This window comes from Camelina sativa, chromosome 4 (assembly GCF_030686135.1).
Source record: "Camelina sativa cultivar CO46 ecotype springtype chromosome 4, ASM3068613v1".
In the NCBI taxonomy this organism is placed as follows: Eukaryota; Viridiplantae; Streptophyta; class Magnoliopsida; order Brassicales; family Brassicaceae; genus Camelina; species Camelina sativa.
The window spans coordinates 15,532,661-15,559,082 of record NC_141883.1 but is presented as its reverse complement, the minus strand read 5'-3'; the positions used below and the strand labels follow the sequence as shown (position 1 = coordinate 15,559,082).

Here is a 26,422-nt window from a genome sequence, read left to right as displayed (position 1 = left end):
ATTATCCCGGTCGAAGTTGTCGAATACCCGAGCATACGGTTAGAAAGCTCGACTGTCGTCACTAGAGCAATGAAAAAGACGGCTGTCGAAGAAGCAGCTCGCGCGACTACTGCCAGCCCCTCACCCGTGGAAACTCCTCCGACTGCGGTAGTCACACGTGTTTGTGACGAGCAGGAAATCAGTTCAGATGTACAACCTCCAGTAATACCTAGGCCTCCGAGCCCAGATAAAATTGTCCTTCCCGACAAACCTCCAGGCAACACGAACACTAACAATTGAGGGGCAGGAGACTGATGGAGTTTGATCTGGGCTTACTTGGAGCAAGGTGAACTCCCAGCTGACAAATGGGCGGCGAGAAAACTTAAAATTGTCAGTGCATGATATTGCGTCTATAACGGAGCACTTTTTCGCTGGAGTACAGCAGGTCCCTATCTGACTTTTCTTGCTGGTGAGGAGCCCGCAGCATTGATGCAAGCTGTTCATGATGGTCCCAATGGAAACCACTCCGGAGGGCAAACTCTGGCCTTCAAAATCAAAAGACAAGGGTATTTTTGGCCTACTATGGTCGCCGACTGCGAGAAATATTCCCGAGCCTGCGAGAAGTGTCAAAAGCATGCTCCATCAATCCATCAGCCTACCGAACTTCTGTCTTCGGTGTCCGCACCTTACCCGTTCATGAGATGGTCTATGGATATTATTGGCCCATTACATCGGGGACCAGGAGGAGTTCAGTACGTACTTGCTCTTACTGATTACTTTTCTAAGTAGGTTGAGGCAGCGACTTATGCTAAGGTGACAAGTGAGGAAGTGGAACAGTTTGTACTAAAGAGCATAATCTACCGGTACGACGTTCCACACAAAATCGTCACGAACAATAGCCCGCAGTTCGTCTCTTCGAAGTTCGAAGAATTCTGTGCGAAATGGAAAATACGGCTTAGCAAGTCAACTCCTCGTTACCCGCAAGGGAATGGACAAGCCGAGGCAATGAACAAGGTTATATTGGCAAATTTGAAAAAACGGTTGGACTCTCACAAAGGGTGCTGCCTAGACGAACTCCAAGGAGTACTTTGGGCAATCCAAACCACGCCTCGACGAGCTACAAACGAAACACCTTTTTCCTTAGTTTATGGATTTGACGCCGTAGTCCCAGCCGACCTCGAAGTACCCGGAGTCCGCATGACCTTGAATCCTCTCCGGGCTGCGGAGAACGAAGAAATTATGCAAGACACACTGGATGTCATTAATGAGCGCCGAGATCAAGCCTTGGTTAGGATGCAGAATTATCAGAATGCCGTAGCTCGCTACTATAATTCGAAAGTCCGAGGTAGACCACTTGCAGTTGGGGACTTGGTCTTGCGAAAAGTCTATGAGAACACCGAGGAGCTCAATGCAGGAAAGCTTATAATTAATTGGGAAGGACCGTACAGAATCACTCGCGAGGTGCGCAATGGAGTTTACCAGCTGGAAGATTCAAAGGGGAAACCAGTCCCGAGGTCCTGGAATTCCTTGCATCTCAAACTTTTCTATAGTTAATTCTCTTGTATCGAACTACGGTTGGCTTGATCCCGATAAGGGTACGTAGGCAGCCCACTTCGGGTCCAACTATTCATTTTAATAAAATCAAAAGTTCTCTTTAATTTTTTATTAATAATGGTTGACCAGCAAAACAAACAAAAAACCGAAGTCTAAATTCGCAAATTACAAAAAAGCCGAAGTCCAACTTCGCAAATTACAAAAAAGCCGAAGTCTAACTTCGCAAATTTCAATCAAAGCCGAAGTCTAACTTCGCATATTTCAATTAAAACCGAAGTCTAACTTCGCAAACTTCAAATTAAACCGAAGTCTTACTTCGTATCACGAAATTCCGGATTTAATGTTCGAGGGATCAATTAAACCGAAGTCTTACTTCGTAGTCAGTTTCTTGCTTTAAGTCAAAACTAAAGAGGTTTCACGGCTTTACCCGGCGTAGACTTCAAAGGCGACATGCTTTCTGGGTGAAGGTGAAGGAAATTGATCTAGGGAAAGGAGAGTTGAAGAACTTTCCAGCGAATAGCAAGGAACAAAGGAAACGAGAGAAAAACACAAAACACAACAAAGGGCAAACTAAAATTTAAGAATAAAAGGGAGAAGTTGGGTAGTTTCCTTTATACACAGAACCGAGAAATTATGATTGCATGGGGAAGCGAGAAGTCTTGGTCCGTTTTTCTCCTCTCTTATAGCGTGTAAGCCACCCAGTGGGTCCTAGAGCTTGTTCGGGAAGGCAAATTCCATCATTACCACGATCAAATCATGAGATATGGGGGATATTCAGTTTCCCGAAATTGGTCGATTGGAAATCAAAAGTCCCCCGAGCTAATCAGCTCGGGAGACTTGGGGGGCAACTGTTGTACCCACGATTGGTCATCTCAGATAATGGGCAAGGGGCCTGGGCCGGACACACTAAACGGGCCAAGAACGTAGCATTAATCGGTCCATCAAGCCCAAAGAGAAGGCTGGAATGCGGAGAGGCGTCCCACGAGTCAGCTCGGAGTTCGGATTCGGTCAAAGATTCCCACATTTAATCGAATTGATTAGGATGCGAGATTTGCGTAGAAACTTAATTAGGCATTGATTGTGTAATCAGCTAGTATAAATACATAAGGGGGGTCATTGTACTGGGGATGAAAAAATTTTGACACTCAAGCAATAATATACACTTTTTAGCACTCAAAAACTCTCAGTTTAGTTCGGAACTTTAATTGTGGTGAGCTCCTCCAATCGTAAAACACTTCAAAAGAAGAGTTCTGATTTTAGTTCTCACATTGGGCCTTAAGACTTGTGGTTGACGTAGCCTATCAAACTACAAGAAAGATCAGAGAATTTGCATGAACCATCGATACAACACCTAAGCATTTAGAGTGTTCATTTCCTATGAGATTGGTTGCTCTCTAGGTTTGATAGGATTGGCAAGTAGTATTCAAAACTAGGAATTGTCAATCTTATCAAAAAGGGGAATTAAATTTGGGTTTGTAAGAAATTCCCTTATCAAAAAAGAAAAAAAAAATCCCGTAAAAACAAAGCAGACTAATATGCCACATTTCTAGTTTAGAATGCCATGTGACAAATCAACCATGTTTAATTTCATTGGAAAATTAGTTGATTCTGTAAAAACGAAGAGGCAGCAAATATTGAAAATAACTTCTTTTCTTATTAAGAATCACTTAAACAATCTTACAAGATATGTTTAATCAGAATTACACACAATCAACACGACTTGTCACTGACCAGTTCTTAATCTAACCAAAATCCCTAAGAACCCTAAAAGCTTATTCGCTTAGTTCTCTAAAATTCTTCTTGAACGGCCAAACAACATGTTTGCCCGATAACACAATATATAGGATACCTCCTATGACCTACTTTGCTATTAAAGGATAAGTCCAAATCTTCTTAATAGATATGATAATAACTTGTTTTCTAATCAAGGAGTCTCTAAAAGCACAGCCACGTCACTCGATATCTGTTACGGTTTCTCTGCGTGAACCTCTCTTCCAAAGTCCTACAGACCAGCCTTGTAGCAACCAAAGTCTTCATGCTTTCATTCTCCCCCTTTTTATTTGAATGTGACAACTCAAGCTCCAAATGTGAATAGTATAGAATCTTCCAAAACCATAAGCCTCAACCACATTCAGCTACAACATCACCATCATCACCAATATCATCATCAACCACATTCAGCTACAACATCACCATCATCACCAATATCATCATCTCATCATACTCCCCCAGCGTGAGTGCACATTCATATAAAAATAATGATGAAGACATATAAGTTGGAAGACACAACAAGCTTCCTATCATGCCTTGTACCAAAAATAATCCTCAATAGCTGTAATAATATCCTTAGGTTCAACCTTTTAAACACAACAATGTTGCAACACTTCTTGAAAATTCATCTGAACATGATGAGTGGTTTGCTCAACAACTGCAACTGCATCAGAGTGATTCTTATGACCTTGAAACTGTTTAGATATAGCTAAGAATATTGACGATTCATCATTCCAGTCAACACTATTGGATTTGGTCGATTCAGTTGTGACTTTTTCTTGTACAGGTTGTTCTGCAACATGCTTCTGTAGAACCTCAGATTCAACCACAACATCGTCTATAGTGATTATCTTCGAGAGATTGCAACATAGTTTGTTTTCATCAGTTTCCTGGATTACTTGATTATATTGTCATTCATTATGTTCAGAAACCTTACTGTAAAGATCCTTTTTAGCAACCCAGACTTTGGAAAAATGAAATGGGTCTATAAAACATTTCCTAGCCATCCAAAGTTCTCTAATCTTGTTCTTAAACTTATAACAAAAAGATCTGACATGCCCAGTTTTGCTACAATGAAAACACTCATAGATCCTACGTCCTTGCTTGGATTTAGTCCAACCTCTTCGCTTAGGTTGATGTTGTGTGTTCCTGGTTGGTGCTACAGAGACCTTCTGTTGTACCACTTTTTCCAGAATACTTGACTCTGTTTCATGATTTTCATTGCTCTTAACAAAACTCACTGATTTATCACGAGACAACAGCTCAACAGTCTCCACCTTGTGGTAACCCAGACCTCTATGCTGAGACCCTACAATTCCTATTGACAAAATCTCATCCAGTTTTTTTCCACCATTTGTCAACATTCTGATCTTGTGATTTTCATTAAGCTCTTTTTCCAAACTGATTGATTTCTCTTTCTCCAAACCGTATTTTTCCAGTAGAATTCTTAGTTTCTTCTCATACACCTCTTTTTCCAAAAGAGGGAGTCCATCATCAGTCAAAAATTTGGATTTGCTTTCTTCAAGAGAACTCACCTTAGCTTCCAACAGTAGTTTGTCCTTTACCAGTAATAGCTTTTCATTGCAGAGCTGAACCAAATTGTCATACAAAATACAATAGCTCTCTTTTGGAATCGGTTCTTCCTCATCATCATCATCTGAGCTCTCCACAGCTGTATCATCACAATTAACACTGAAAGCAAACAGATTGAGCAGTCCTTCTTCTCCATCACTCTCTGACTCTAAATCACTGAAACTTAAGAATGACTTATTTTTAGCTTTTTGCAGATTTGGGCATTCTGCTTTCAAGTGACCAATAGCTTTACACTCAAAACATTTCATTTCCTTTCGCTTTGTTAGAGGACATTCAGGTTTATAGTGTCCAAAACCATTGCATTCGTGACATTGTACCTCTTTTCGATGGTCATCCTTCTCCTTTTCAGTCCTGTTGAAACAATTGCTGGGTTTTTCGGCATCTTTTCTGTTCCAGCGAGAGAAATCTCTTCCTTGTCCTTTTTAAAATCGCTTAAGTGCCTTCCCAAAGTTCCTTGCCATCAAAGACATGTTGTCCTTTATCTCCTTCAGCTGATCACTTGTATCATCTGCCTTGAAAGCAATTCCTTTGCCATGATTTTCAATTCTTCAGCAACTTCCATCTCTTCTGATTTCAGCATCCCAACTAGATCTTCAAATTTCAAGGTATCTGTGTTACTTGAAACTCTCATAACAGCTTTATAGCAGCGTATTTGGACGGTAAGCACCTAATTAACTTCTTAACCAGCTTTGTATTTTTGTAGATCTTTCCAAGGTTCTTAGCTCCGTTTGCAATAGCACTCATTTTTTCACTGAACTGAGAGATTGTTTCATCTGGATCCATCCTTAGAACTTCAAACTAGGAGGCAAGTTGATCCAACCTTGTTCTTTTTACACTTGATTTCCTTCATGTGACTTCTGCAAGATATCCCAAGCATCTTTCGCTGACTCACACCCTTGAACAAGTTTGAATTCATCATCGTCAACAGCTCCAAAGATAGCATTAAGAGCCCTAGCATTGTATTTAGATAAGTTCTTTTCTTCCACTGTCCAGCGTGCCTTAGGTTTAGTGATCTTGTCACCAGCTTCGGTTTTCTCATATGGAGGCTCCCAGCCTTCTTCAACAGCCGTCCAAGCATCCTCACCTAGATTACGGATCAACTGAACCATGCGGACCTTCCAACGACCATAGCCTTGTTCATCCAAGATCACAGCCCTTTGAAGCATCATCAACTCATTACCCGACTGCATCATTATCCCAAGATCTCAACCTGTAGCGTGTATAGAGCTCTCATCGGTTGACTGCTCTGATACCAATTGTAAAAACGAATATGCATCAAATATTGAAAAGAACTTTTTTTCTTATTAAGAATCACTTAAACAATCTTACAAGATATGTTCAATCAGAATTACACACAGTCAACACGACTTGTCACTGACCAATTCTTAATCTAACCAAAATCCCTAAGAACCCTAAAAGCTTATTCTCTTAGTTCTCTAAAATTCTTCTTGAACAGCCAAACAACATGTTTGCCCGATAACACAATATATAGGATACCTCCTATGACCTACTTTCCTATTAAAAGATAAGTCCAAATCTTTTTAATAGATATGATAATAACTTGTTTTCTAATCAAAGAGTCTCTAAAAGCACAGCCACATCACTCGATATCTGTAACGATTTCTACGCGTGAACCTCTCTTCCAAAGTCCTACAGACCAGCCTTATAGCAACCAAAGTGCTACAGATTCGTCCACGAACTTAAGTGCTTTGGCGTATTTACAACATGAACTTAACTAAAATTTTAATTTCATATACGAACAACTTAACTCTGGCGGTCTGGTCAAAACCATCAAATTGGCAAATTGAGTTATTGTTCCGTGAACATATATGTTGTTAACTAGGATGTCGTTTTTGCAGTCTGAAATACCACGTGAAACAACTTAAATTATAATTAACTTACTGAGGCAATAAATTTAATATAACAAAAAAAAATCTGAAGAATATTGTAAACTAGAGAAACTCGAATGAGGTTTTCTCTTCTTCTTATTGATTCAATCGTTCATTACATATATATAGGGATAGACAAACCCGTAGTACAAAACCGACTAGGAATAGGAAATAGGTAATAGACCTTCGGCCATGAGCCGTAAACACTAGGACGTACATGAGTCGTGTATGGACCGGTTATGGAAATGCACCATCCATGTTTTACAACAAAGAATATGAAAATTGCCGAACTAAAACTTAAGTTATACTCCTTTTGTTGGGAAAACGTCCTATATCTCCATAAAAACTATTATATCATACCAAATATAGCCTTAACTTTGTCCTCATCCTAAATATCTTTTTAGAAATGCTTCTCAACCTATACATCCCTGAATTCATAGTCATATCCCCAAGAAATTGAAAGTTATCATCTAATTATCCATTGATCTAGGTTTAATTGGTTTACTACTTGATTAACCGATTAACAAAGTTTAATAACCGGATTAAACCAGATTTCAACCCGATTAGAAAATCCTAAAATCACATTTCCCTTTTCTCCTCGTTCTTTCTTGTGACGAACCCTGGAAATTGATATTTCCCAATCGAATCTCTTGTTTGTTCTTCTTCTTTCTTCTGTTTTGTCAAATCACAAATCAAATCGATGGCTTTCTTCTGTTACTTCTCGGACTAGTCATAACGGAGAAGACAATCAAATCAGATCAAAAAACTTTGTCAATGGGTGGCGCAAAAATCCAATCTTTAATTTGAAACAAACAAGGACAAATGACAGAGCGTGAATCAAACACGTTGATCCAATACAAGGCAAACCACTTTTGTAGAAATGTGACAAAATGAGTGACGATCAATGGTGTTGGGCGTCAAAGGATTTATAGAAAGCTTAAGATATAAGAAGAGAATAATTTTTTTATATACATACACACAGATTTACATGTATGTATATAAAAAAGGTGACGATCAGATCATAGAGGGAGTTAAAAAACACAAAAACGAATATGATATCACAGACTTGGAAAAGATGATATCACAGACTTTATGTTCATATATGTCTGGTCTACAAAGGAAAAACATTTTAGTTGACCAAAAAAAAAAAGGAAAAACATTCTCATGGTTTCAGAGATCGAATTAAAAAGTGTATGTTTTTAGGGTTTTTTTATTTCAAAATTCTGAGATTTGATTTGAGGATTTGGGGATTTTTAATGGGTTATATATGTATTATCTCGGGTCGGGTTTTTAAGACCAGTCCGGTTTTAATTTTGGTTTTGCATTTGGTATGATCGGTTTTCTATCTAATTTACTTTATAAACCGATAAGATCTAAATATATGGGGAGATAGGTGAAAACTATGAATTCAGGGATATATAGGTTGAGAAACATTTCTAAAAGGATATGTAGGACGATGATAAAGTTTGGGTTCTATCAGGTACAATATCATAGTTCTCATGGGTTATAGGACGTTTTCCCCATTTTGGTTTTTTTAGTTGTTGTTCTATAGTTAAATTTTTATTTCATACTCCCTTGTTTCATAAAAGTGTCATTTTTGCATTTTTTTTCTTGTCACAAAAATAGTATTATTTTTTATGTTTTCAATGCAATTTTTAGATTTAAATCTTTTTATCCTTATGATTTGATCTTATTAATTAGAAATAATTTTTTTAGTGAATTTAGGAAAAGGTAAAATAAATTTTATATGGTTTCTTTTAATTTGTGTGCATTATGTCAAAATAATATTCTTAGTGAAATAGAAAAAGTAATAGTTGTCGATATAGTTTTTCAACGCAAATATTTGATAATTATTCTAATTTTACTCAAACAGTTTTAATGTCTTGACCAATTAAAAAAAAAATAGAAAATCTATTAATGAAGGATAAAACAGAAATTTTAATTTATTTTCTTAAGTTATATGAAAAAATATTAAACGAGAATTTATTTAAGTTGAAGGGAATATATACTTAACTCACTAAACTGTTGACTTTTTTAAGTCTCTAAATTAGCTTCTTTTTTTTTTCAACAAAAACAAATTTCATTAAAATCAAAAAGTTATTACAAAGACATACAGAATTATTGTGATACAATTATTACATACGTAGATGTATTTGTCATACAATAAGAGAAATACATCAGAATGGATTTTGACGATGCTTTCCAGAGAGTAGCCTTACTCACTAATTGATCAGAATATCCGTTATTATCCAACTTCATATTTGATTTCTCTTCATTACGAATCGTATGCAGCAAATTTTGGCTGACACTTGTTTTCACAAGACGTAACATTAAATCCAATGTGCCCAAATCTAATTCTGGATTGTAGACACAGTGGCACCAAAGCTTCCGTACCACAGTCTTTCTAAATATATCGACGTTTCTGTAATTCTTTTCAACATATCCCAAGTCCCCATTCCTCTCATGTTGATAGATTCCCATTTAAAAGTCGCAAATGTATTGCTCAACCACACAATACGAGTAACACCAACAAAATATGCTCGCCAATATTTACCAAATCCAAGTGTAATGTCAATATCTCAATCCAACAAAATCCAAAGTTATACACCCAATAATCATAATCAGTCACTAAATTAGCTATGTCATTTATATATTTTTATAATTTAATTTTTATGTTAGTTGTTATTTTTAAACTATTCTATGATTGTAAATCTTTCAAAGTTTGAAGTTTATTAAAAAATTTATAACCAAAATAATAGTTTGAAAAATTAAGAGACGTCGCTTTCGTCCTATCTCCCTCCACATCTCTTTCTCTTCGTTTTCCACATTTTTGTCCACAAATGTCCATATATGTCGGTGCTGCAAAGCATTTTCTCAAGCCCATAATCATCATCTCCAGGTACGCTCGCTCTGTTCTTCCTCATTTCCTGGAACTTTTGTTCTCCATTTTTCTGTTTTAGTTTGATTTTTTTTGTTGTTTCATTCAACCAAAAAAACCGTTCTCTGTAGATTTATCTATTTTACTTGAATCCATGCTGCTTCATCTATTGTTTCTGGCTACTTAATTATGTGATTTAATAAAAAAAAAACAGCTTAGCAGAGGCAGAGCCATCGCCTAGAGTTTTAAAGGTAGTAAGGGAAACAAAAAGTAAAATTAAATTTTTAAATAATAATTTATAATAAATTTAATCTAAAAATGTAGTTTAATGTTGTTATATATTGTTTTTAAGCAAAATAATTAATAAAATATTTTGCTACAAAATATATACAAATTAATAATTTGTGATGATTGACTATGTGATGATTGACTATGTTGTTTAGTGATTTTTGTGTTTGACTACAAAAAGTGTGATGAAATGATAGCTTTGTTAATTTTTGTTGTGCACTGAAATGAATGACAGATCCGAGTTGCAAAAATATCTCCAACATCAATTATTATGACAATGAGCAACAATGGCATTTCAGAGAAGAAACCTTTCAGGATCTTTGTTGGTTATGATTCACGAGAAGATCTTGCTTACCAAGTCTGCCATCATTCGATCACCAAGAGATCTTCAATCCCTGTTGACATCATACCAATTGTTCAGTCAGATCTTAGAAAGAAAGGTCTGTACTGGAGAGAAACAGGTCAGTTAGAGAGCACTGAGTTCTCTTTCTCTCGTTTCTTGACTCCTCATTTGTCGGATTACCAAGGTTGGGCTATGTTCGTCGATTGCGATTTCCTCTACCTTGCTGATATCAAGGAACTTACTGACTTGATCGATGATAGATACGCCATCATGTGTGTTCAACATGATTACACTCCTAAGGAGACCAGTAAGATGGATGGCGCGGTTCAAACTGTGTACCCGAGGAAGAACTGGTCTTCTATGGTGCTTTACAATTGTGGACATCCAAAGAACAAAACCTTGACCCCTGAGATTGTTAATACTCAGACCGGTGCGTTTCTCCATAGGTTCCAGTGGCTTGAGGATGAAGATATTGGGTCTATTCCTTTTGTGTGGAACTTCCTTGAAGGGCACAATAGAGTTGTCGAGAACGATCCAACCACGCAGCCTAAGGCGGTGCATTACACTCGGGGAGGGCCTTGGTTCGATGCTTGCAAGGATTGCGAGTTTGCGGATCTCTGGCTTAATGAATTGGAAGAGTACAGCAAAGAGAACAAGAAAGAAGCCGATAACGCAAATTAGAAAGAATGAAGTAAGAAGAAGAATAGGTATGTTACTATATATATGTTGTTACTTGCAAACGAATTAATAGCGTTTCCCTAAATATTTCGCTGCATGGGTTATATATTGTTTTTTTGGCTTTGTATCATTTAGTCTTGTGGAGGGATATGGAATTTTATCTCATTAAATTCGTCAAACCATTCGCAAAAATAATACCAATGTTAAGGTCATCATGGTCCATAATAATCTTTTCGTTTGTTTGCTGTTGTACATTTACTGGTATTTTATTTGTAATTTCTCTCATATGAATAAATTAAGCAACTTATTTGATATGTGACATTATGTACCACTTCTTTTAAGTTGATTTATAATGAGCATTAGCTCAACATTTATAAAACACTACCAACAAAGATGGGTGAATAATGATAATTAATAAGCTAGCATTCGTTCTAAAAACGTTTTACTTTTTCGAATAAATTTTATATTTTATGCAAAAAAAAATAATTAATAACCTAGCAAAGCATTTTACATTGTATTTCCATCACTAACAGCATCTAAAGCCATCTGATACTTCCAATCAATACCATTGAAGAAAATACTAATCAATTGCACCTCTGAGAACCCATGATGCGGACAATCTCTCTGGTATGCTTTGAACCTCACCCAAGCAGCTTTGTAAGATTCAGCAGGTCCTTGTCTAAAGGTGGAGAGCTTAATCCTCAGTTCATCAGACATCACATCATCATAGAAGTAGTTCAATAATGCCACTTTGATGTCATTCCAGGTCTTCAGAGATCCTGGTATGAGTTGTCTTATTCAATGAGACGCTTTCCCAACAAGAGAGTAGGGGAAAAGCTTGCAGAAGAGATAGTACTATGTGACTCCATTAGCCTTTATGCTTGTGATTATATCCTCAAAATGCTCAATATGGTCTAGAGGCTTCTCATGGGGCAAATTCTGGAATGACCTTTGTCGAACAAGAGCAAAGTAGGCAGGCTTCAACTCAAAATCATTCCTGGGGAATGGAGGAGGGACAATTGCGGAGCGGTTCTCATAGAACAAGTCTGGTCTGTTGAAGCCCGCAAGAGTCTTGACAAGCTCTCCATTGTTATCCCGTCTAGCCTGATTGTGACCTTCCACGGCTCTGGCATTGTGTCGATCGACGCCAACGTTGCGTCGGTCAACGCTTTCTTGGTTGTGTTGATCGATGTCATCATTGCGTCGCTCGACGCAACGTACATTCTCATCGACCATGACGAGTTCTTCCTGAATAACTCGTCCTTCAACATCAAGTTTCTGGCCTTGCTCGTTGTACACATGACCCTCTTGATCCCTCAAAACTCCAGCCTCATCAGGTCTCAATATGAGTGTTTTGACCATCTTCACTGACTTGGCTGGTTTTGTGTTTTCACGCTCTAGTTGTCCTAACTCTTGGTTTGTAAGCTTAACAAATGGACCAGTAGGATTTTTTTTGGTGATAGGCTTAGGCATGTACCTGAAACACACAAGAGAAAAGAAACAAAAGCGTGTGAGTAAAATAAGAAAAGAAAAATTTAGACAAAATCAAAGACTTTAATCTAATGGTGAATCAAAAGAGCCCCCGACAACGGCGCCAAAATTTGCTATACTCAAATTGTAATACCCTAATGGTACTAACAGCCTTGCGGTTGTAATACTCTATGGGTCGAATCCACAGAGACTCTAGATCACACAGTAGACTTATTAATCTTTTAATTATGCTAAATCAAAATATTAAATTAAAAACAATGCAGAAACAGAATTAAAAAATGTTGTCAATTCAAGAAATTAAAAACTAGGCCTAGGGAATTTCTTAGGAAATTACAGAATATTAAATCAATAATTTAATAGGGTTCAAGCAATTAAAAATCAGATTTAGAACTCTAAACTATTATGTAAAATAAATCAGTTCTCACTGCAAATATTATCTTTAAAACCCGAAAATCCAAATCTCTTTGTAAAGTTCTAGGTAATAAATCAGCTTTAATTTCAAGTTTAGATTGTTCACAAAATTATTAAATCAAATCTCTTTGCAGGAAATAATTTTGCTCATCAAAAGGTTTAATCAGGAAAATCAATTATACTCTTATATCAATTTATTTTCCTAGGTTATTAATTCTAGGTGATCAATCAAGAATTAATATGAAGAACAACCTAAGATGAAGATCACAGAAGATAATGAACCCTAAAAATAACAGATCTAATAAATCATAAAATCTCTGTGAAAAACCTTGAACCTAACAAGCAAACTACTCAGACATATTTAATGAAGAACAAAACATCTTTTCTTAATAATAAGCAATAGATATCAAAAGTAAAAGAAAGAGTTCAGGAATTCTTCTCTTGAAGGAGTTCAGATCTCTCTCCCAAAAGCTCTCAATATCTCTCTATCAAAAAGGTTGCAGAAAATAACTTAGGTCTAAACAATGACCATAAAAATCCTATATATACTAATTTACACGAATGGGGTCTTAATTGCAAATAAGGAAAGCTTGGACAATTTTTGTAAATCTTCTAGAATTTGTGAGAAAACTTCTGAATTGGCTTGTGGCTCTGTGTCGATCGATACCATCAGTTGCATCGATCGATGCATACTTCTGAATTCGTCTCTCAACTTCGTAGCTCAGCCTCAATGCTTGATTAAGCTCCAAATCTTCCTATTTAACTCCATTATGCTCTCATCTATGATAAATCCTATAAAGACTCAAAAGACTCTAAAAATACCAAAAAGACTCTATAAATAAGACTTATATCATGGCTAAAAACATCTAAAAACCATGATATATCAACTCCCCCACCAGACTTAGCCTTTGCTTGCCCTCAAGCAAAACATAAACTTATACCTGTGAAAGAGGTTTGAAAACGCAGAAACTCCTTTTCTTTTTAAAGTAATTGCCATTATCATCCAAACAATAATCAATATCTTAGCAGATAAATCCAAACCGAACCACCATGTACTTCTCTGTTGACATTCATAGCATCCCAAATTCAAACCAAATTTCACTACTTCCTCCATTAAGCCTTCATTGGTGGGTCTCATCAATTTGATCAATGTCAAGAACCTTCTAGACTCATTCCCAAACTAAACCATAACAAGCAAGATATAACTTGTACAACATGTGGTACTCTTTCTCTCCCCCAAACTTATTCTATTTTTATCTTCCTATGAGCTTTGCTTTATTGTTTTTTTTACTATCTTTCTTTTTTTATTTCTCAAAGTTGTAGGCGAATAATGGGGTCATCGGTAATTTACCTACCCCTCGCTTCCAAGATTTGTGTGATCATTTGACTCAAGAGTAGAATAATGAGGTCACAAGTAATTTACCTACCTCTCTAAACTGATCAAAATCATTTCATCTTTTATTCACTTATTTTTTTTTTTAAACAAAGCTCTCGGGGATTTTTTATAACTAGAATAAGGGAGAGGAGTACCATTTTCTTTTGAAATCTTACTTGTCAGGTATGAACAAGGAGTCAAGCTCTATGAACATCAATCTCCTTGATGAGGTAAAAAGAAAAGTACAGAAGTTACCTCAGGCTTTTATGGATTATGTTGGAAATTTGGATATCTCTTATTTACTGGTCAGCCATTGGATTTTTCATTAGTCGGATTGTGGATTCAATCTGCAGCATTAATCAACCAAGACAGTATACTAAAAAGAAAAAGCATAGTTCCCAACAAAAATTTTGAGTCAATAAAACAATTTTTTTTTTTTTTCAAAAACAAAAACGTAGTTAGTAACTGCCTCCCCCAGACTTAAACAACACTGTCCCCAGTGCTATCAAGTAAGAGATTGGTGAAGAAAAATAAACAAAACGAATAAGTATTGAAATTGTGAACAAAATTGTCTTACCAAACCGGATGTTCTGTGTCAACCGATGCTGATGGTGTGTCGGTTGATGCACTGCAGAGAGTTCGAACATTACTCCTGAGTCAGCTGCGATTAATTTGTGTTTTTCTTGTTCCTTGGATGTTAGCACTGCTAAGAATCAGTCAAACACAAGATTAAACGCAACATGATAGATAAAAGTTTATAATTCAATACAAATTCAAATTGACTCAAAGCAAGAATAAAAATGACTCAACTTAAGTGGAAAACAAAAACCTAAGAGTGGGTTGCCTCCCACTAAGCGCTTGTTTTTAGTCATTAGCTTGACTCTGTCGGATCTCAGGCATCCGGTGGATCGGAACATGGCAATGAATGCTTCCGAGAGAATGTCCTCTTCATCCAAGGGGGTGTGTAGGCAGTAGGTACATGAGGAACCGGATCAGGGCGGGACTGAGGTATGGTTGGCTTTCTTTTATGTCCTGCAAAATCATGAACAGAAGAAACAAGCGCTCTACGATAATCTCGTGGCTTGGTTAACTGCAAAACAGTTTTTGTACCTTTGAAATTCTTATTAATGTTAGGAGAAAGTTTAGGAGAAGGAGATGCATACCTTGGCCTTACCTGTGGATTCTGGACTTTGGAATGGTGAGATTTCAGCTTTACAACTGGTCTAGGACTTGCAGCTTAAGAATCAACTCGAGTATCTTTGGTTTTAGACAAGTCCAGGTCGACTCGTGGAGGTGTGTCGATCGATACAACAGCTGCATCGATCGATGCTGGGCCTGCAACTCGTGTTTCTTCAAAGATTCTGTAACTTTCCTCAGCAATCCGTGTTTCCATTACAAAAACATCATCTATCAGCAACTCGTCATGGATCAGAACCTCATCATGGTCTCTAGTACTGATTAGATGATCTCCACTCCAATCCTCAAGCTTAACAGCTTGCTTACTCACTTCCTCAACAGGCTCCAACTCTTTGAGATACCCAGCAGTAATGTCTCCATGAAGCTCTATGATCGGATTGTCATCAGAAACAACCTCCACAGAAAATGTCTGACCATCAATAGTAGGAATCCTTCTCAGCTTGTCCATCTCAAAGTTCATGACCAAATCTTCTACATTCAAGGCTATGTGTCCCTTCTTCACATCTATGATGGCACCAGCTGTAGCCAAGAAAGAGCGTCCTAAGATGAGAGGATCACTAGGCTCTTTGTCATATTCCAGCACCACAAAGTCAGTGGGAATCATGCAATCTCCAATCTTGATTGGAATATCCTCTAAGACACCTTCAGGAATCCTTCTGGACCGATCAGCTAAGATAAGAGAGATCTTAGTTGGTTTGAAATCTGTCATCCCAAGTCTCACAACAACAAAATGTGACATCAAGTTGATAATAGAACCAAGATCGCAAAGAGAGTGAGCAAACCGTTCTGCAGAGATAGAACAATCAAGTACAAAGCTTCCAGGATCTGGTAACTTCTCTGCAATCCTACTCTGAATCGCTGCACTTACTTCCTCTGAGACAACCAACTCCTGCTTCTTATCCTTCTTCCTCTGTGGAGGCTGCTTCAACAGAATTAAGCTGACATCCTTTGTAAGCAGTGCTCCTTCCTCAGGACTCAAACTATTGGTGACCATCCGCTTCACATACCGCTTAATACTAGGAGAAAACTTAACTGCATCAATCAAAGGCATCTCTATCATCACCTTTTCCATCATAGCCTTGCATCTAGCTTCTTCAATCTCATGTTTGGATCCCCTAGGCTTAGGAAAAGGGACCTTAGGCTTATAAGCTTGCTCTGAATCAGATGGTGGAACGTGAAGAGAAACCAGAGCTGTTTGTGGGGGGGGCGTCGATCGATTCTCTCGTTCTGGAGTTTTCCTCGATGGATGGTGACTGCATCGGTCGATGCATTGTGATGGCGTCGATCGATGCTGGTTCTACTTTCGTATCTTTGTCTCCTTCCTTCACCAGAATTGCATTGCAAGCATGCCTTGGATCCGTCTCTGTTCTTCTAGACAGAAATTCCTCTTGTCTTTTAATAGACATAGCAGTCTGAATCACTTGATTCTCCAGCTTCTTAACATGAGTGTTTAATGCATCAAGCTTCCCAGTCAGCTCAGTGTATACACAATCAATCTTCCCATTGAAGTCTACTGTTAACTTCTATTGACCTTCCAAAATCTGTCCAATCATTGATTCCATCTTGCTCTCTGAATTGGGTGGAGGGAGGGGTTGGTAAGAAGAAGAACCATAGTTCCTAGTGAAATCTTTGTTATGTTGTTGCTCCTGGTAATCCGGCTTAGGAGTGTAGCCTGAGGAGTTCCCACTATAAAGCTTGTTGCCTTGCTGATTGCCAAATTTTTGTGCCTGATACCCAGCTCCATACACATAGTTGACATCTTCTTCTATAATCTCTGGCTTTGGCTCAAAAGTCTCAACATCTTCATCAAAATGGACAGACTTCTTTCCCACAAGAAGATTGTGCACTGTATCCAACTTAGCATTCACCGCAGCAAACTGTTTTGAACCATTGCCTTCATGTGCTCTTTTCCGCTCTAGATCTGCATTCTTAGTGTTGTTGCTTGATGATAGCCTTTCAATCAATTGTTCAGCTTCATCTGGATACCTTGTCTTGAAATTCCCATCACTAACAGCATCTAAAGCCATCTGATACTTCCAATCAATACCATTGAAGAAAATACTAATCAATTGCACCTCTGAGAACCCATGATGCGGACAATCTCTCTGGTATGCTTTGAACCTCACCCAAGCAGCTTTGTAAGATTCAGCAGGTCCTTGTCTAAAGGTGGAGAGCTTAATCCTCAGTTCATCAGACATCGCATCATCATAGAAGTAGTTCAATAATGCCACTTTGATGTCATTCCAGGTCTTCAGAGATCCTGGTATGAGTTGTCTTATTCAATGAGACGCTTTCCCAACAAGAGAGTAGGGGAAAAGCTTGCAGAAGAGATAGTACTATGTGACTCCATTAGCCTTTATGCTTGTGATTATATCCTCAAAATGCTCAATATGGTCTAGAGGCTTCTCATGGGGCAAATTCTGGAATGACCTTTGTCGAACAAGAGCAAAGTAGGCAGGCTTCAACTCAAAATCATTCCTGGGGAATGGAGGAGGGACAATTGCGGAGCGGTTCTCATAGAACAAGTCTGGTCTGTTGAAGCCCGCAAGAGTCTTGACAAGCTCTCCATTGTTATCCCGTCTAGCCTGATTGTGACCTTCCACGGCTCTGGCATTGTGTCGATCGACGCCAACGTTGCGTCGGTCAACGCTTTCTTGGTTGTGTTGATCGATGTCATCATTGCGTCGCTCGACGCAACGTACATTCTCATCGACCATGACGAGTTCTTCCTGAATAACTCGTCCTTCAACATCAAGTTTCTGGCCTTGCTCGTTGTACACATGACCCTCTTGATCCCTCAAAACTCCAGCCTCATCAGGTCTCAATATGAGTGTTTTGACCATCTTCACTGACTTGGCTGGTTTTGTGTTTTCACGCTCTAGTTGTCCTAACTCTTGGTTTGTAAGCTTAACAAATGGACCAGTAGGATTTTTTTTGGTGATAGGCTTAGGCATGTACCTGAAACACACAAGAGAAAAGAAACAAAAGCGTGTGAGTAAAATAAGAAAAGAAAAATTTAGACAAAATCAAAGACTTTAATCTAATGGTGAATCAAAAGAGCTCCCGGCAACGGTGCCAAAATTTGATATACTCAAATTGTAATACCCTAATGGTACCAACAGCCTTGCGGTTGTAATACTCTATGGGTGGAATCCACAGAGACTCTAGATCACACAGTAGACTTATTAATCTTTTAATTATGCTATATCAAAATATTAAATTAAAAACAATGCAGAAACAGAACTAAAAAGTGTTGTAAATTCAGGAAATTAAAAAGCTAGGCCTAGGGAATTTCTTAGGAAATTACAGAATATTAAATCAATAATTTAATAGGGTTCAAGCAATTAAAAATCAGATCTAGAACTCTAAACTATTATGTAAAATAAATCAGTTCTCACTGCAAATATTATCTTTAAAACCCGAAAATCCAAATCTCTTTGTAAAGTTCAAGGTAATAAATCAGCTTTAATTTCAAGTTTAGATTGTTCACAAAATTATTAAATCAAATCTCTTTGCAGGAAATAATTTTGCTCATCAAAAGGTTTAATCAGGAAAATCAATTATCCTCTTATATCAATTTATTTTCCTAGGTTATTAATTCTAGGTGTTCAGTCAAGAATTAATATGAAGAACAACCTAAGATGAAGATCACAGAAGATAATGAACCCTAAAAATAACAGATCTAATAAATCATAAAATCTCTGGTAAAAACCCTGAACCTAACAAGCAAACTACTCAGACATATTTAATGAAGAACAAAACATATTTTCTGAATAATAAGCAATAGATATCAAAAGTAAAAGAAAGAGTTCAGGAATTCTTCTCTCGAATGAGTTCAGATCTCTCTCCCAAAAGCTCTCAATATCTCTCTATCAAAAAGGTTGCAGAAAATAACTTAGGTCTAAACAATGACCATAAAAATCATATATATACTAATTTACACGAATGGGTTCTTAATTGCAAATAAGGAAAGCTTGGGCAATTTTTGTAAATCTTCTAGAATTTGTGAGAAAACTTCTGAATCGGCTTGTGGCTCTGTGTCTATCGATGCCATCAGTTGCATCAATCGATGCATACTTCTGAATTCGTCTCTCAACTTCGTAGCTCAGCCTCAATGCTTGATTAAGCTCCAAATCTTCCTATTTAACTCCATTATGCTCCCATTCATGCTAAATCCTATAAAGACTCAAAAAACTCTAAAAATACCAAAAAGACTCTATAAATAAGACTTATATCATGGCTAAAAACACCTAAAAACCATGATATATCAAGCATTATCTCAACATTTGTATTATTAGCCAGGGCTCATCTGTGTAATTAACATATAAATGTTGTATATTTGGGTTATTTCCATATTTTGGTATTAGGTTAAATATTGTACTTGTATATAAGGCATTGCCTACGCAACTTAAGAAATAAGAAAACTTTTATACCGAATAAGATTTTTGACATGGTATCAGAGCTAAACCTAAAATTTTAGGTTCTTCGATCCTCTATACCCATACTTGTTAAAGCTTAAATTCTTTGTTTTATTTTCTCTTCTCCTTGACCTTAGTATACTTGATCATTCTGTCGGTATACATATCCTAAAATCATGTCAGAGGAAGACTCTATTTCTAAGATGAGTTCTTCTCTGTCTTCCGGATCCAAGACATAGGTTGAGTCGGCACGGCGTCGGATTGATCCGTTTGATCTCTCTGCTGGAGATAATCCCGGGTCTGTGATTTCACAACCACAACTTCGTGGCCCTAACTATGATGAGTGGGCAATGAACCTTTGACTTGCTTTACGGGCAAGAAAGAAATTTTGTTTTGTGGATGGTACGATCCCTCAACCTAATGATGATTCCGATGATCTTGAAGACTGGTGGCAAATAATGCCATGGTGGTCTCTTGGATCATACTCACAGTAGCACCGGATTTGAGCAGCTCTTTTTCTCATCATGAAATCGCTCATGACCTATGGTCTCAAATACAAAAGCGGTTTTCTGTGAAGAATGGACAGACAGTACAACGTATTAAGACTGAGTTGGCAAATTGTCAGCAATAAGGATCGGCTGTTGAGGCATATTATGGGAAGTTGTCGAAGCTATGGACAAGTCTTGCTGATTTTCAACGTGCCAAGACGGTTGAAGAAATTGCGAAAGAACGGGAAGAAGATAAGCTGCATCAATTTTTGATGGGGCTCGATGAAACTCTGTTTGGGGCTGTAAAGTCTTCTCCTCTTTCCTGTGATCTTCTTCCGTCGGTTGATGAGGCATATCAGGTTGTCTCGCAAGATTAGGAATCTAAGTGTGCTAGTTGATTGTTGGAAGTACGGAATGAAGGAGCTAGTTTCGCTGTTCAAAGTGCTCCTCGTATGGCTATGTCATCACAATTGCGTGATCCGTTTGCGTTGTGTACGAGCTGTGGGCGGAAAGGACATTTAGCTGATCATTGTTTTCGCAAGATCGGTTATCCATGGTGGTGGGGCGATCGACCACGTTCTAAACTGCCCACTACTCCGCAAGGTGGTTCTGGCACTTTCGCTGTCGATCGTCGGGTGGCAACTATTCCTCCAAAGCGTGTTGAGACGCCACAAGTCCATCATGTCGAGACTTCATCACCGGTGTTTGTGGGCTCTACATCGATCACGGAGGCAGATCATGTGGGGTTTAGTGGTTTGAGTGATCAAGAGTGGAAAAAGCTAAAGGATATGCTGAATACAAGGAAAGCTAGTACTAATGATCACCTTTCGGGTAAGTTTTTCATTGAATCTTGGATCATTGACACCGGTGCATCGAATCACATGACGGGTATTCTTGATTTTCTCTTGGATGTTTGTGATATGGCACCTTGTTCATAAAATTGCTGGATGGTCGGTTCACTTTTTCGACTAAGCAGGGGACGGTTTCTCTTGGGTCTCATCTTCGGTTACTGAATGTGTTTTTTGTTGATGGGTTGCACTGTCATCTTATATCGGTTTCTCAGTTAACTAGAGATAGGAGCTGTATCTTTCAGATATCTGATAAGATTTGTGTTGTTCAGGACCGCATCACACAGACGGTGATTGGAGCGGGTGAAAAAAGACAATGGTCTGTATTTTTACCGAGGGATGGCTTCTACAGCGGTGACACGAGCTTTGGATCAGCAACCTAAGGACGTATGGCACCGTCGTTTGGGACACCCCTCGTCCATGACCATGGAGCTGATGCAGTTTTCTGATTCTAGTAGTAGTAGTAATGTTTTTGATTCCAAAACATGTGACGTTTGTATTCGTTCCAAGCAAACATGAGACTCTTTTCCTTTGAGCACTAATAAAACTTTTGCGGTTTTTGATCTAGTTCATTGTGATTTATGGGGTCCGTATCGGACAATGGCAATCTGTGGATCTCGATTTTTTCTCACCATTGTTGATGATTATTCTTGTGCTGTGTGGCTTTATTTGTTGCCAAACAAGTCTCATACTGCTTCTACTTTGCGGGATTACATTTCTATGGTTGAACGGCAGTTCACCAAGCAAGTAAAAACTATTAGAAGTGATAATGGATCCGAGTTTCTGAGTCTCGGTGGTTTTTTCCGCGAGAGAGGCATAATTCACGAGACTTCTTGTGTTGGTACTCCGCAACAGAACGGGAGAGTCGAACGGAAGCATCGACATATACTTAATGTTGCACGGGCTTTGCAGTTTTAAGCTCACCTTCCGGTGGAGTTTTGGAGCTATTGTGTTCTTACGGCAGGTTATTTAATTAATTGAACGCCTACAGTGGTTTTACAAGGTAAGACTCCTTTCGAGATGCTCTACAACATACCACCGCCTATGAATCATTTACGAGTGTTTTGTTGCTTATGCTATGCTCATAATCAACGTCATGGCGGCGATAAGTTTGCGTCTCGGAGCAATCGTTCTGTTTTTCTTGGTTACCCTTACGGGAAGAAGGGTTGGAAGATATATGATCTTGAGAGTGGTGCGATTTCTACATCTCGTGATGTTGTGTTTCTTGAGAATGAATATCCTTTTGCTGAGGTTTCTTTGGAGTCTCCTATTCCCTTGACTACATTGACTCCTTGTCCTCATATACCAGATGATGATGATGATTTTTTGGCGCCGGTTTTGGTTCCGACTCTGCCTACTGCAGTTGCGCTTGCTGATAGTCCTCGTGTTGAGGTCTCGGGGATCACAACTGATCCTACTATACCAGATAACTCTTCTCCGGCATCTCCTCATGTGTGTCCTACTATACCGGATGTCTCTTCTCCGGCATCTCCTCCTGTGAGTCCTACGTTGTCTTCACCGGAGAGTGAGGTATCTCTTTCTTCTATATGCCCTGTTGATATGTTACGGTTTTGACTCACTTTGACCCCGTTTATTTGATAGTTTTGTAGTTGTTTGAGTCCTTTTCAGGTTATAATAAGAGGCTAGGAAGCTAAAAGCAAGGATTGGAACAGCAGGAGCAATCGGAGCAAAGAGGAGTTGAATTGGAGCAGAAAAGCTGATTTTAGACCCAGGAGCACATGCTCCCGATTTCCGAGCACATGCTCCCAACTCTACGGTTTCATGACGACACGTGGCAAGCATCTAGGCGCCGATTCCCTGCCTAATTCCCCTTATGTTAGGCGATCCTTTGTGAGAGAAAGAGGGAGGAGATCGTTTTTTTTTATAGGGAGATTTGAATTTGGATTCTTTCCTTATTTTTCTCTACTTGTATGCTATTTAACCTAGGATTTTTAAGAGAGAAAATATACTCTTTTCTTGAGGTTTTTGAGCGACGTTTTTGTGAGAGGAAGAAGAGCGGCTACCTTGTGAAGCATTCTCTGAACCCTTTTTATTTTTATGTCATTGAATTTCTCATCTTTTGCTATGATTCATTTCTCTATGTCTGAGTAGTTTTCTTTGCTAGATTAGGGATTTCAAAAGGGGTTTCATGGGTTAGCAACATAACACAAATAGGGCTTTATGTAATCGATTGGCTTCACTATTGTTAGACTTAATGCTTAGGTTGATTTGATCACCCAATCTATGATTCTAGGTTTATCTATTCATCAAAAGTGTAATAGGTTGCTAGAAAAGACATTAGTGGGCAAATTATCCTAGACCTGCGAAAGTTGATGTGTAGGTGATTTGTGAACTTATCATTCCTGTTCTTTAATGCTTGTCTGCGATTCTGGGCTCAAACGACAGTTTAGGGTTTATGGACCGCCGAGCATGTGGTCCGGATGTCTGAGCACGTGCTCCGCGTTTCCGCACAGAATCGATCAGATAGAGTTACTGATGCCACGACAGTGGATCAGTTTATATTTATATTTGAGTTCTAGACTGGTACTTAATCTATGCCCTGAATAGTTGTTTAGTTGCTATCTCTGAATTTCCCGAGAATTACCCCTGATCTAGTGTTTTGCTTATTGCCTTTTTATACCGTTTTAATCGCGTTACTGTTACCAAACAAACCCAACTTTGAATTGTCTTAGCATGAAATTGAACCAATCGAACCATAGAGTAAAACTTGGTCTTCGTGGGATTCGACCCTTAAGTACTACTTCTTTGCTGTGCACTTGCAGTAGGAAAATAGGGTTTAAAACTCTGTGTATCACCTGTATCTCCCGATGTCTCTGCTGAGACTTATGAGTGTATTATCTCTTCTGTTGATGATGATGATGATGTTGTTCCTATGGGAAAAGGATGTCGTCTAAAGTTTAAATCTAAACATCTTGATGGTTATGTGACTAACACGACTCATTTGGAGCATGAGGATGTTTTATTTGAATCTAGTTGGTATCCGATTGACTCTTATGTTGATTGTTCTCAGTTCTCGGCCCATCATCGTGCGTTTCTCGCTGCGATAACTGCTGGTGTTGTTCCTCGCACATATGTTGAGGCTTTCGACGATGAAAATTGGCGTGAAGCAGTTCGTGTAGAAATCATAGCTCTTGAAGACCAAGGTACTTGGACGGTTGAAACTTTGCCTCCAGGGAAGAAAGCTCTTAGTTGCAAATGGGTGTTTACTTTGAAGTACCGATCTGATGTAACGCTTGAGCGTTACAAGGCTCGTCTTGTTGTTCTCGGTAATAATCAGACTGAGGGTCTGGATTATAAGGAGACTTTTGCACCTGTTTGTAAGATAACGATGGTGCGGTCATTTTTGGAGGTTGCGGTTTCTCGAGATTGGGAAGTGCATCAAATGGATGTCCATAATGCTTTTTTCATGGTGATTTGGAAGAAGAGGTGTTCATTCGTCCTCCTCCGGGTTTCCGTACTGCTGATAAAACCCAAGTCTGTCGTCTACACAAGTCTCTTTACGGTCTAAAACAGGCGCCTCGTTGTTGGTTTGCGAAGCTTTCTACTGCTCTTAAGGACTATGGTTTTACTCAGAGTTTAAAGGACTACTCTTTGTTCACATTTGCTGCCGATGATCGTTGCATTCATGTCCTTGTCTATGTTGATGATCTTATTGTTACCGGGAGTTCATCTATGGTCATCACTGATTTTAAAGAATACTTAAGTTCTTGTTTTCATATGAAGGATCTTGGTATCTCTAAGTATTTTTTGGGTATTGAAGTTGCTCGAAATTCGACAGGTATGTATCTCTCTCAACGCAAGTACACGCTTGATATTATTTCCGACACGGGTTTACTTGGCGCCAAACCGGTTTCTCATCCGATAGAACAAAATCATCATTTGGCTACAGTCGATGGTGAGTTGTTGCCTGATCCTTTTCGCTATCGACGTTTAGTTGGTCGTCTCATTTATCTTGCTGTGACTCGACCGGATCTCTCCTATGCAATCCATATTTTTTCCCAGTTCATGAATGCTCTGAAGGTGGAACATTGGCAGGCCGCTTGTCGTGTTGTTTGTTACCTCAAGGGTAATCCGGGTCAGGCTATTTTACTTAGAGCTGATTATAACAGTTGTCCGTTGCAACGGCGTTCACTAACTGCCTGGTTTATTCAATTGGGAGGATCTCCGATTTCTTGGAAGACACGAAAACAGGACGTTGTCTCTCGTTCTTCGGCTGAAGGAGAGTATCGTGCCATGTAGGAGACTGTGTGTGAGATTTTGTGGTTGCGGGAGGTTCTTTTCTCCATGGGTGTTGATTGTTCTGCTCCGGTGCCACTCCATTGCGATAATGAGGCTGCTATTCACCTGAGTAAGAATCCTGTTTTTCATGAAAGGATGAAACATATTGAGTCGGACTGTCATTTTATTAGGGGTGAGATTGTTAAATGTGTTATTGCTCCTCAGCATGTTTCGACTAAGGTTCAGTTAGCTGATATTCTTACCAAGTCTCTTGGTCGCAAGAAGCAGGGTACTGTGTCATGTCGGAGACTGTGTGTGAGATTTTGTGGTTGCGGGAGGTTCTTTTCTTCATGGGTGTTGATTGTTCTGCTCCGGTGCCACTCCATTGCGATAATGAGGCTGCTATTCACCTGAGTAAGAATCCTGTTTTTCATGAAAGGATGAAACATATTGAGTCGGACTGTCATTTTATTAGGGGTGAGATTGTTAAAGGTGTTATTGCTCCTCAGCATGTTTCGACTAAAGTTCAGTTAGCTGATATTCTTACCAAGTCTCTTGGTCGCAAGGAGTTCGATGAGTTTTTCCTCAAACTGGATATTCGTGATCTCCATACTCCAGCTTGCGGGGGAGGGTATTATGAGACAGAGTTCATATGTGTAATTAACATATAAATGTTGTATATTTGGATTATTTCCATATTTTGGTATTAGGTTAAAGATTGTACTCGTATATAAGACATTGCCTACACATGAGAAATAAGAAAACCTTTTACACCCAATAAAGTTTTTGACAATTTATAAAACACTACAAACATAGATGGATGAATAATGATAATTAATAAGCTAGCTTGACGTAAAAACGTTTTACTTTTTTCGAATAAATCATTTTATTAAAAAAATAATTAATAAGCTAGCAACCGTCCGGATGATCAATGGCTGTAACGAGGTAGACTCGCGTTCGTGGATGAGTGAGTATACATGACA

The 26,422-nt window shown here is 38.5% G+C and overlaps 2 non-coding genes and 1 pseudogene across 4 annotated transcripts; all 3 read left to right on the top strand.

Annotated features, from left to right (window-relative positions):
• Positions 1 to 9,623: 9,623 nt before the first annotated feature.
• LOC104780247 (protein CDI pseudogene) lies at positions 9,624 to 11,286 on the top strand (annotated as a pseudogene). Of its 2 annotated transcripts, none has more exons than XR_015596732.1 (2): positions 9,624 to 9,684; positions 10,187 to 11,286. The product of XR_015596732.1 is annotated as a protein CDI pseudogene, transcript variant X1 (transcript). The 2 variants fall into 2 exon arrangements; XR_015596733.1 differs by having other exon boundaries at positions 9,662 to 9,914.
• Positions 11,287 to 11,573: 287 nt separating this feature from the next.
• LOC147945775 (small nucleolar RNA R71) lies at positions 11,574 to 11,680 on the top strand. Its single transcript, XR_015597930.1, has one exon. It is a non-coding gene; the product is annotated as a small nucleolar RNA R71 (small nucleolar RNA).
• A 5,848-nt stretch (positions 11,681 to 17,528) lies between these two features.
• On the top strand, positions 17,529 to 17,635 carry LOC147945774 (small nucleolar RNA R71). Its single transcript, XR_015597929.1, has one exon. It is a non-coding gene; the product is annotated as a small nucleolar RNA R71 (small nucleolar RNA).
• Positions 17,636 to 26,422: the final 8,787 nt, after the last annotated feature.